The sequence below is a fragment of the Gracilinanus agilis genome, unplaced genomic scaffold (genome assembly GCF_016433145.1).
Source record: "Gracilinanus agilis isolate LMUSP501 unplaced genomic scaffold, AgileGrace unplaced_scaffold19368, whole genome shotgun sequence".
NCBI classification, from domain to species: domain Eukaryota; kingdom Metazoa; phylum Chordata; class Mammalia; order Didelphimorphia; family Didelphidae; genus Gracilinanus; species Gracilinanus agilis.
This window is the reverse complement of record NW_025350658.1, coordinates 1-8,733: the sequence shown is the minus strand read 5'-3', so window position 1 is coordinate 8,733 and position 8,733 is coordinate 1. Positions and strand designations below refer to the sequence as shown.

The following is an 8,733-nucleotide window of genomic DNA, read 5'->3' as shown; positions in this document are numbered from 1 at the left end:
TTCTAGGGGAGAGGCTGATGTTGTGAATATGTTGGACTTGCTGGTTGTGTCTGTGCAGGACAAGCACCATATAGCTACTTGACCAGATCATGAGACTCACAAACAGAGCATCAACCACTGACTCCCAAATTAAAATTTTTATGACATTTATGGCATGAAAGCCAAAAAAAATATGTCCAATCCTCCATCTTTCCTCAGTGCAATTCCTGAAACTACTCATATTCAGAGGCCCAATAATATTCAGCAGAAAGTTGAAAATCCCACTCAGGAGGCAGCAAAGAAGAATATACTTTGGTGCTCTCTTTTTGATCTTTGTCCACTTTACATTGCTGGGACTGATGGTGATGGCCTGGAAGACACTCAGAAGACAGGTGTTGCAAAGAGAAATGCCCCGAGTCACTCTTATAATGTAAGTTAAGATTTTACCCATTGTGTCATCTAGGAAAAGTCTCCATCCCCAATTATTTATTATCATGGGGATACCTCTGAAAAGTATCATCAAAATATGAGCAAAGGCCAAATTGATGATTACCAGATTTATAGGTCTTTTTCTGTGACCAGTGATAAAATTAAGGCTATATAGATAAAGAAGGAATATGTTCTCCAGGACTCCAAACAGAAGTACCATCAAGTAGACAATCTCCAGGCCTTCTTTATGAGATGTCATTTCTTGGGGGTCTTGAGGGCTTTGTGGTCTGATTCTAAATGAACTGGGGAAAAACACAGGAGAATATAATTTTTCAGTGAGAATTTCCCAATAACATTATACAATAGGAAAATTTCCATGATGAACACAAGTGTAAGAATATAGATGTGTAAGGTATATAGATAAGAAGATATCAAAGGAGGCATAGCAGTTAGGTGGTGTAGGTGACTGAGACACTTAAGTCCAAAGACCCACTGCAAGGCTTAGGCACATAGAGTAGAAAGTCCCCAGCCACATTCCCCCTCCTTTCTCTCCTTCTGCATCTAGATTATGCTTGTGTTCACTACCCCTAGAAACCCAGGTAGACACTTGTGTTGTATCTCTCTATCTCTCAGACTCCCTCCATCTCTCAGACTCCTGCACAAAATACACTTGATAAATCACTGATGTATGGCAGATTATATTGTGATCACTTAAGGTCTGTGTTAATCATTTCCTTTTTACCATGTAAACATTGCTTGTTACAATGTGTATGGAAAAATGAATAATATGGAAGTAAGTACAAGTGATAACATTTGTATAACCCACTGGAAATGCTTATTGGATCTGGGAGGGAACAGGGAAGGGAAATAAAATGAAATACGTAAACATGGAAAAATATTTTAAATATTAACAATTAAAAAAATAGAAGGCATGCTGGTTGGGAAGGAGACAACTTAGCTAGTAATTTCTGTTTCTAGTAGTTGTTCCTACCACCTAGGTGTTGAGAGATAATCTAGCAAAAACAATAATTGAGGATTGTCCTTGGTGTTAATTCAATCTAGGGTCAAGTCTTGTTTTTGTGACTCTGGGTGATGCACTTACCCTCTCAGAGTTCTAGGCAACTCCCAGATGCTGGAAAATGACTGATCTAAATAGGGAGAGGGTATTTCTACACTAAGAATTTCTTGAGCCCATGAAATCACAAACTCAGGTCAATAAAACTAGGAAGCGAACATGTCTAATTTCTATCAACCAAAGGACTAGACATGCAATTTACATGTTCTAAATTTTAGCATCTTGGGATACTATGCCACTTACCTTGTTCTTTTTCCATTTCTATTAAAAATGTGGTCATAATTTTTTGAAGAATTCTATACACCTTATTTTTCAATGTAATTAGAGACAGTGTAATGCTTAGAGTTGGGAAGATCTGAATTCAAATTCACCCTCTTATATTTAGTTTTCTGTGGGTTTGGGTCCTGAGCTAGTTACTCAACTTCTGCTCACTTCATTTTCCTCACTTGTACACAAGGATAATAAAAGTACTTTTGTTGTAGAGTTGTTCTGAAGATCAAATGAGATAATATCAATAAAGTACTTATAATCAAAATACCTGCCATATAGTTGATGTTTAATAAATACTTATTTAGTTCTTTTCTTCTTTTCTTTCTTGATAATCTGTGATGTTAAGAGGATTCAGAATTAGAAAAAATACCACTTAACCTCCACACACATTGAAATGAAAGATAACAATGTTTTCAAATAAAGATGTGTTGCTGTTTTTTTATTCCATAGATATTCTGATCATTCTATTCTTAGGATATCATTCTTTATAGAATGGAATATTAGAATAGTATTCTCTAATCCTAATAATTCTTATTATATGAACAAACAATTTAGTCTAATTCTATGTCTGTTTCCATACCTTCTGGCTATGGCATGTTGAATAGACCATAGAGAAAAGATGATTTGTATACATGGGTTTCTGCCCCTATAAACTCCTAACTGAATAGGGAGAATTTGGCAGACATGGTGAGTTGCAGAGCAATAATCTGTGTTGCTCAAGAAGCCTGAGTTAAAAATAGAAAAAAGCAATAACCCCAAACTTGATTCTTTACTTCATCAGGAAAATGATCTGTCCTAGTATCTTGTCAGATTTTTTTACAGTGAGGAAATTAAGGCAAAATGTGAAATTGACTTGCCCCCAGTTCAAGACAAACCTTTGGTCCTATGTTCTCTGACTTCCCCAGAAGGGCTCTTCCCATTGTTTTTAGTCATTTTTCTAAAGAGACATTTGTAGAATATCAAAGGAAACACATTATTACTTTTTGACTGTCATTAAATGTATAGGAGCCAGGGAGATTCTTGGGTAGGGGCAGAAAAGAAAACTGGAGATTTGGAGGGGACATCTTTAAAGCCTAAAAGGCCTTGAATAAATAGCAAGCTGGCAGTTTATGGTGCCACACTGACATACAGAAGATGCTGGAGAAGAGAGTTCATCGCAGAAGAAAAACATATGATCGATTATTTAGTTTGATAGGGATATGATTAGGGTTTTGTTATTAAAAGATCACTCTACTGCAAACATTAATAATATGGAAATCGGTTTTGAACAATCATACATGTAAAAAACAGTGCAATTGCTCATCAGTTCCTGGATTGGGGAGAAAAGAGGGAGTGAATCATGAATCAAGTAACTATGGAAAACTATTCTAAATAAAAAAATAAATTAACATAAAAAGAAAGAGAGTTCATGCCAAACATGTGTTCTCTATCTCTTCATTCTACTAAAATATACAGCAGAGTACTGCATCATATTGGATGATGACACTGATGTAGAGTGGGGTGAAGAGGAACTAAAAGAAGGGAGAAGAGAATCTGAGTGTCTTTTGAGTCCCAAGCCCAGCCAGGATGGACCTAGAATCAGCAGAATTTCCTTCCTTTGTCCTCAAAATATCACTCTTCTACTTAGGCATCTTTTCTACCTGATTCCAACACTCAGTGATGCATCTTTGACTCCTGGAAGGGTTTCTTTACCAATCCCTGACTCTGAGAGGAAGACCTACCAGTATCACTCACCAGACTGCTCTCTGCTGTCACAGCAGGAGATGGAGCTGCAGAAACCTGTACCTCTGTGTAGTGGGCATATCTGGGGCTGGAGTTATAGGGACAACAGAGTCTGAGCTCATTTCCCCCAAGAGCTATCATCATTATGTCACTGTCTGCAAAAGAAACAATTAACTACAAGGGGAATTTGAGATGTGTCTGACTGAGGAATGAACTTTTGACTAAGATGAAAATCTCTGTTGACAATAAATATTAGTTAATGAGAATTTCCAAAGGAACATTTGCAGGGAGCTGAAAAGAGATTTTTTTTTTATTTTTTTGCTTGCTGAGAGAAATGTTTTTTGTCAGGATATTAACAAGCATATACTGCTAAATGTCAGTAAAAGTGCCTAGGGGGCACTCATTGTAACACATTTGGGTTGTGGACCTCCCAAAATTGGAGATATTCTCACTTTTGGTGATTAAATCTAACCACTTGGAGGGTAGATTTAATCTCATTATCACAGTGATTAAATGTAAAGATAGGCAGGGTAGATTTAATCTCATCACAACCAATAGTGTATTTTGGTCCCAATTTTGTCATATCCCTTCCAACTTTTTTTATTTTCCTTTACTTTCATATTGGCTAATCTGCTAAATGTGAGGTGGTACTTCAGAGCTGTTTTGATTTGCACTTCTCCAATTAGAAGAGATTTAGAACACTTTTTCATGTGATTATTGATAGTTTTGATTTCTTCATCTGAAAACTGCCTATTCATACTCTTTAACCATTTGTCAATTGGGGAATGGCTTGAATTTTTTGTACATTTGACATGGTTCCTTATATATTTTGGAAATTATACCTTTGTCAGAGTATTTTGTCATAAATTTCTTTTCTCCAGTTTGTTGTTTCCCCTTTAATTTTGGTTGCATTGTCTTTTGTACAAAACCTTTTTAATTTAATATAATTAAAATTATTAATTTTATATTTTGTAATGTTCTCTATCTCTTGCTTGGTCTTAAATTCCTTCTTTTCCCATATATCTTACAGGTATACCATTCTGTGTCCACCTAGTTTATTTGTCATTTTACTCTTTATATATAGCTCATTTAACAATTTTAAATTTATCTTTGTGTAAGATGTTGATCTAAACCCAATTTTTTCCATACTGTTTTCCAATTTTCCCAGCAGTTTTTGTCAAATAGTGAGTTCTTGTTCCAAAAGTCGGGATCTTTGGGTTTATCAGACAGTAGCTTCTGTAATATCATTTCTGCTATGCAAAATGGAGAGCAGAATGATTGACACTTAGCAGTTTAGAACTTGGAACCAACGAAGCTTGCCATGAGCCAGCATGGGAGAGGCAGTTGCTGGCAGACTATAAGAGCAGAATTTTGAACCAAAAGCTCTCTCAGTTTGGAGAAAGGATTTTTGGTGGGAGGTTAATTGGGAATTGAGGTAGGCCAAATCAACTCAGGATACCTGCATCCAGTTCTAATCATTACCTCAACTTCTGTGTCAATCTGTACTATACATCCTAATCAATCATAATCAAGGAATAAGCAATATAAATACCATCAAACAATCTGGTTCAGGTTAAGGAGCCTGGGTTGCAACTGAGAGGACAAACCTCTCCAGCTGATAATCTCAAACCTGACTACCTTCAATTAGAATCACCTGATCATTAGCTTTAGTCAAGCTTTCCCTCACACTTCTTTCCCTCAGTCCCTGTCCCTTGCCCTAAGTCTGTTGTTATTAAATCTTGAAACCTACTGAGGTGGATGTCATCATTACCCTAAGGATTATCAAACATATCTTTGGGTATCTGAAGGAAGAGGGATTACTTTAACTAAAGTTAAGCCCCAGTCACTAGTGTTATCTGTCATTTTGCAGCCAGGATAAGCAGTCAAAGAAGCTGTGTTATCTAACCCACAGTCTTTTATTTGATCACTTATTCCTGGGACACTGTTTTATTGGAGCTGGGTGTATAGTTGATTCACAAATATTCCTGTGGGGTTCTTGGTGTTCACCATCACAACTTAGTGGTCACCTAGGGATTCCCACACTCACTCAGTTTCAGCTCCTCATACCATCAGAGGACCTTGGGCTATCCCATTATCCTATAACAGTATCCATATAACACTTGAGATGTCTATTCCATTGATCCACCTTTCTATCTCTTAGCCAGTACCATATTGTTTTGTAGTACAGCTTAAGATCTGATACTTCTGGGCCCCCATCCTTCACATTTTTTTCATTAGTTTCCTTGATTTTCTTGCTTCTAGTTACTCAATTCTGATTCATCACCCACTATTGCATACATGGGTCACAGACCTCCCCCACTTAGGGACAAGTGGAGTGTATATGCTTCTGGTGATTAAATCTAAAAATGGGCAGTCCTAAGGAAAAATATAGCTATAATTGTTCCACATAAAGTGGAAGGAAAGCAAAGGAAGTGATGAAAGGAATGGTTTTTAAAAGTGACAAGAACTTCCTGTGACCAATTCTTTTACTTTTGAACTTGAAGTTGGAGATCTGGCTGAAAACCTCAGACTCCTCCAGACTGATTAAGGTTCCTTCCTTTCCCAAGTATCATCATTCATTTAGATTCCTTTGGTCACACTTCTTGGGTTCCCCATACTCGCACTGGGCATAGAGTGGAAGAATCCCATATTGGATGTGTTGCAGAGACTAAGCCAGCCAAAATGACAAGGAGGTATAGGGAGATGAATCTCCCCTCTAAATCTTGAGATTACTCAAGCTGTCAACTGCTAGGTATCCAATCAGTACAAGAACCCACAGGAACAGAATTAAGAAAAGACACCCTAAACCTGTAAGCTGCATGAGCTCTGGAAATGGAAGCTGTTTGAGATAGGCAGGAAACTGGGCCATGCTTGCTATCTCTACTTCCTTTCTGTAGGTGGTGCTACCCTAGTATTTAATGCCTATGAGTAAAAGTTTCACAAGGAATGTTTGGGAGAAGAGTTCTGTCTGTTCCCCCTCCATAGGGGTAAAACCAATGGCCCCATGATACCTCAGTCCCCACCCCCACAGTCAGGAGTGTGAAAACCTCCCAGGTAAGCTTAAAAATCAGCTTAGAAGCTAGATGGGGTTGGGAGTGGGCAGTGTAGAAGGGGTGCTCTTGAAAAAAAACTTGGCTTGGGAAGCTGCAGCAAACAAGGGAAAAAGGGATTTAGATCTCACCCTCCTCATAGGAACATGGGGGGAATCAACAGTACTCTGGAGGCCTGGGCTTATCCCTTTAGGCAAGGAGCCTCAGGCTAAGTCACCCAAACCAAAATGGAAAGCAGGCAGGCAGTTGGGGTGGCCAGCAAAAAACAAACAAGCAAACAACAACAACAACAACAACAAACCTGGCGGGAGCAAGCTGCAGGGGAACCAGAAGCAGCAGGAGAGAAGCTGGACTTTGCAGAATTTATCTATTCTGTATTCTTTATTCAAAGGTTTTCTTAAAAAACAAAAACAAAAACAAAAACATTGAGAATTTTTTTTCCAACTTTGGTGGTTGCCAGAAATATAAGATTAAAATTAATATCCAATAACTCCAAATATTATATTTCATAAGTTTTATTAATAATCACTTGAAGAAGAGGAAAAGTATAGTTTGAGTAAAGACAAGTTTATCGAACAAAAGCGGGAGAGGAGAGAGAAAAGGGAGGGGTTACAGACATTTAATCTTCAATATTGGTCCTCTGAAATGCTTTTCTACATTCAGTTAGTGCAAAGCAGTGTTGATTATAGCTTTATACTATGATTTGAATTCTAAAAATGGTATCTAATCTCCATTCCTATTTTTTGTGAGTATTTTCCCTCTAGATTCTAAATCTTGTGCTTCTCTATGTGATTTTACTACTTTACAGTGTTTTTCTAGCTCAACATAGTGCCCCCTTCATGGATTAAATGGACTAGCACCAAATCTATAAATTATTTTAGCTAGTATGAAAATTTTGTATCACGAGATGGCCTAACCTAGAGCACTGAATGTCTTCCCAATAGCTAGTTATTCTTCATTTACTTCAATTCCTCCTCTAAATGATTGATTTTTATTTTTAGATCACTTATCTTTTCAAATATATTTCTCATTTTCCTTTTCAGAAAGTTAACTCTTGTAGCAAAAAATAAAAAAAAATTAAAAATTCGGCAAAACTGGGGGCAGCTGGGTGGCTCAGTGGAGTGAGAGTCAGGCCTAGAGACAGGAGGTCTTCCCAGCTGTGTGACCCTGGGCAGGTCACTTGACCCCCATTGCCCACCCTTACCACTCTTCCACCTATGAGACAATTCACCAAAGTACAAGGGTTTAAAAAAAAAATTCGGCAAAACTATGGAAAATTTCCCCAAAACCTATATTTAGTATATTATGTACTCATAGTTCTCACTTCCTAAATGAAATATTGGAAATGTCTTTGTAAATCTATGTTTTGTGAGCAATCTTTGTCATGATTATTTCACAGAACTTAATTTCAATTCCTATCAATGCTATTTTTTTTCTATTTACAATTTTGGGGTCATTTGGCTCTCCTGATTCTTCTTACTTTAATTTGCTTACTTTTTATGTGTTTGCCACATTTCTGTGTCATAATTATATTTAAAATTTCTAAGAGTTTAGTAATATTCCATTATATTTAAAATATTCCTGCATATGCATGTATGTATATGTACCTGTACATACATACACATATACTTTGTTTAGCCGTTGTCTAATTGTTGGGCATTGAGTTTGTTTCCATTCCTTATTGCTTCAAGATTTACCAGATATAAATATTCTGATGTGCTGTATATGACACTTTTCTTTTTGTTATTGATCTCATTGGGATAAATCCTTAAGAGATGTCTCTTGGTAAAAGGGAGAGTAAAATTAATTCATTTACTTGTTTCTCATAATTCCAAATTGTGCTTCAGATTGTTAGACCATTTCCACAACTCTACCAACAATATTGTGTTTGCTTTTTTACACCTCCTCAAACATTAGGTAATTCCATCTTTATTTATCTTGTCAACATTTTGGAATTGAAGTAAAATCTCAAAGTTGTTTTAAGTTTTTTTCTCTTATTATAAGTGATTTGCCACATCTTTCATATTAATTTTAGTAGTTGGTAGTTGGTAATTCTTTTGAGAATTTTTGTTCATAGCCTTTTCCATTTAAATGTTTGAAAGGGGCTTTTCCCCTACCTTTCTTTGTTGTCTATCTAGCTTATCCTACTATATATATATATATATACACATGTATATGTGTATATACATGTATATATATGTATATATG

General features: G+C 36.5%; 1 pseudogene; it reads right to left on the bottom strand.

Annotated features, from left to right (window-relative positions):
• Window positions 1–7: 7 nt before the first annotated feature.
• On the bottom strand, window positions 8–3,669 carry LOC123254298 (annotated as a pseudogene).
• Window positions 3,670–8,733: the final 5,064 nt, after the last annotated feature.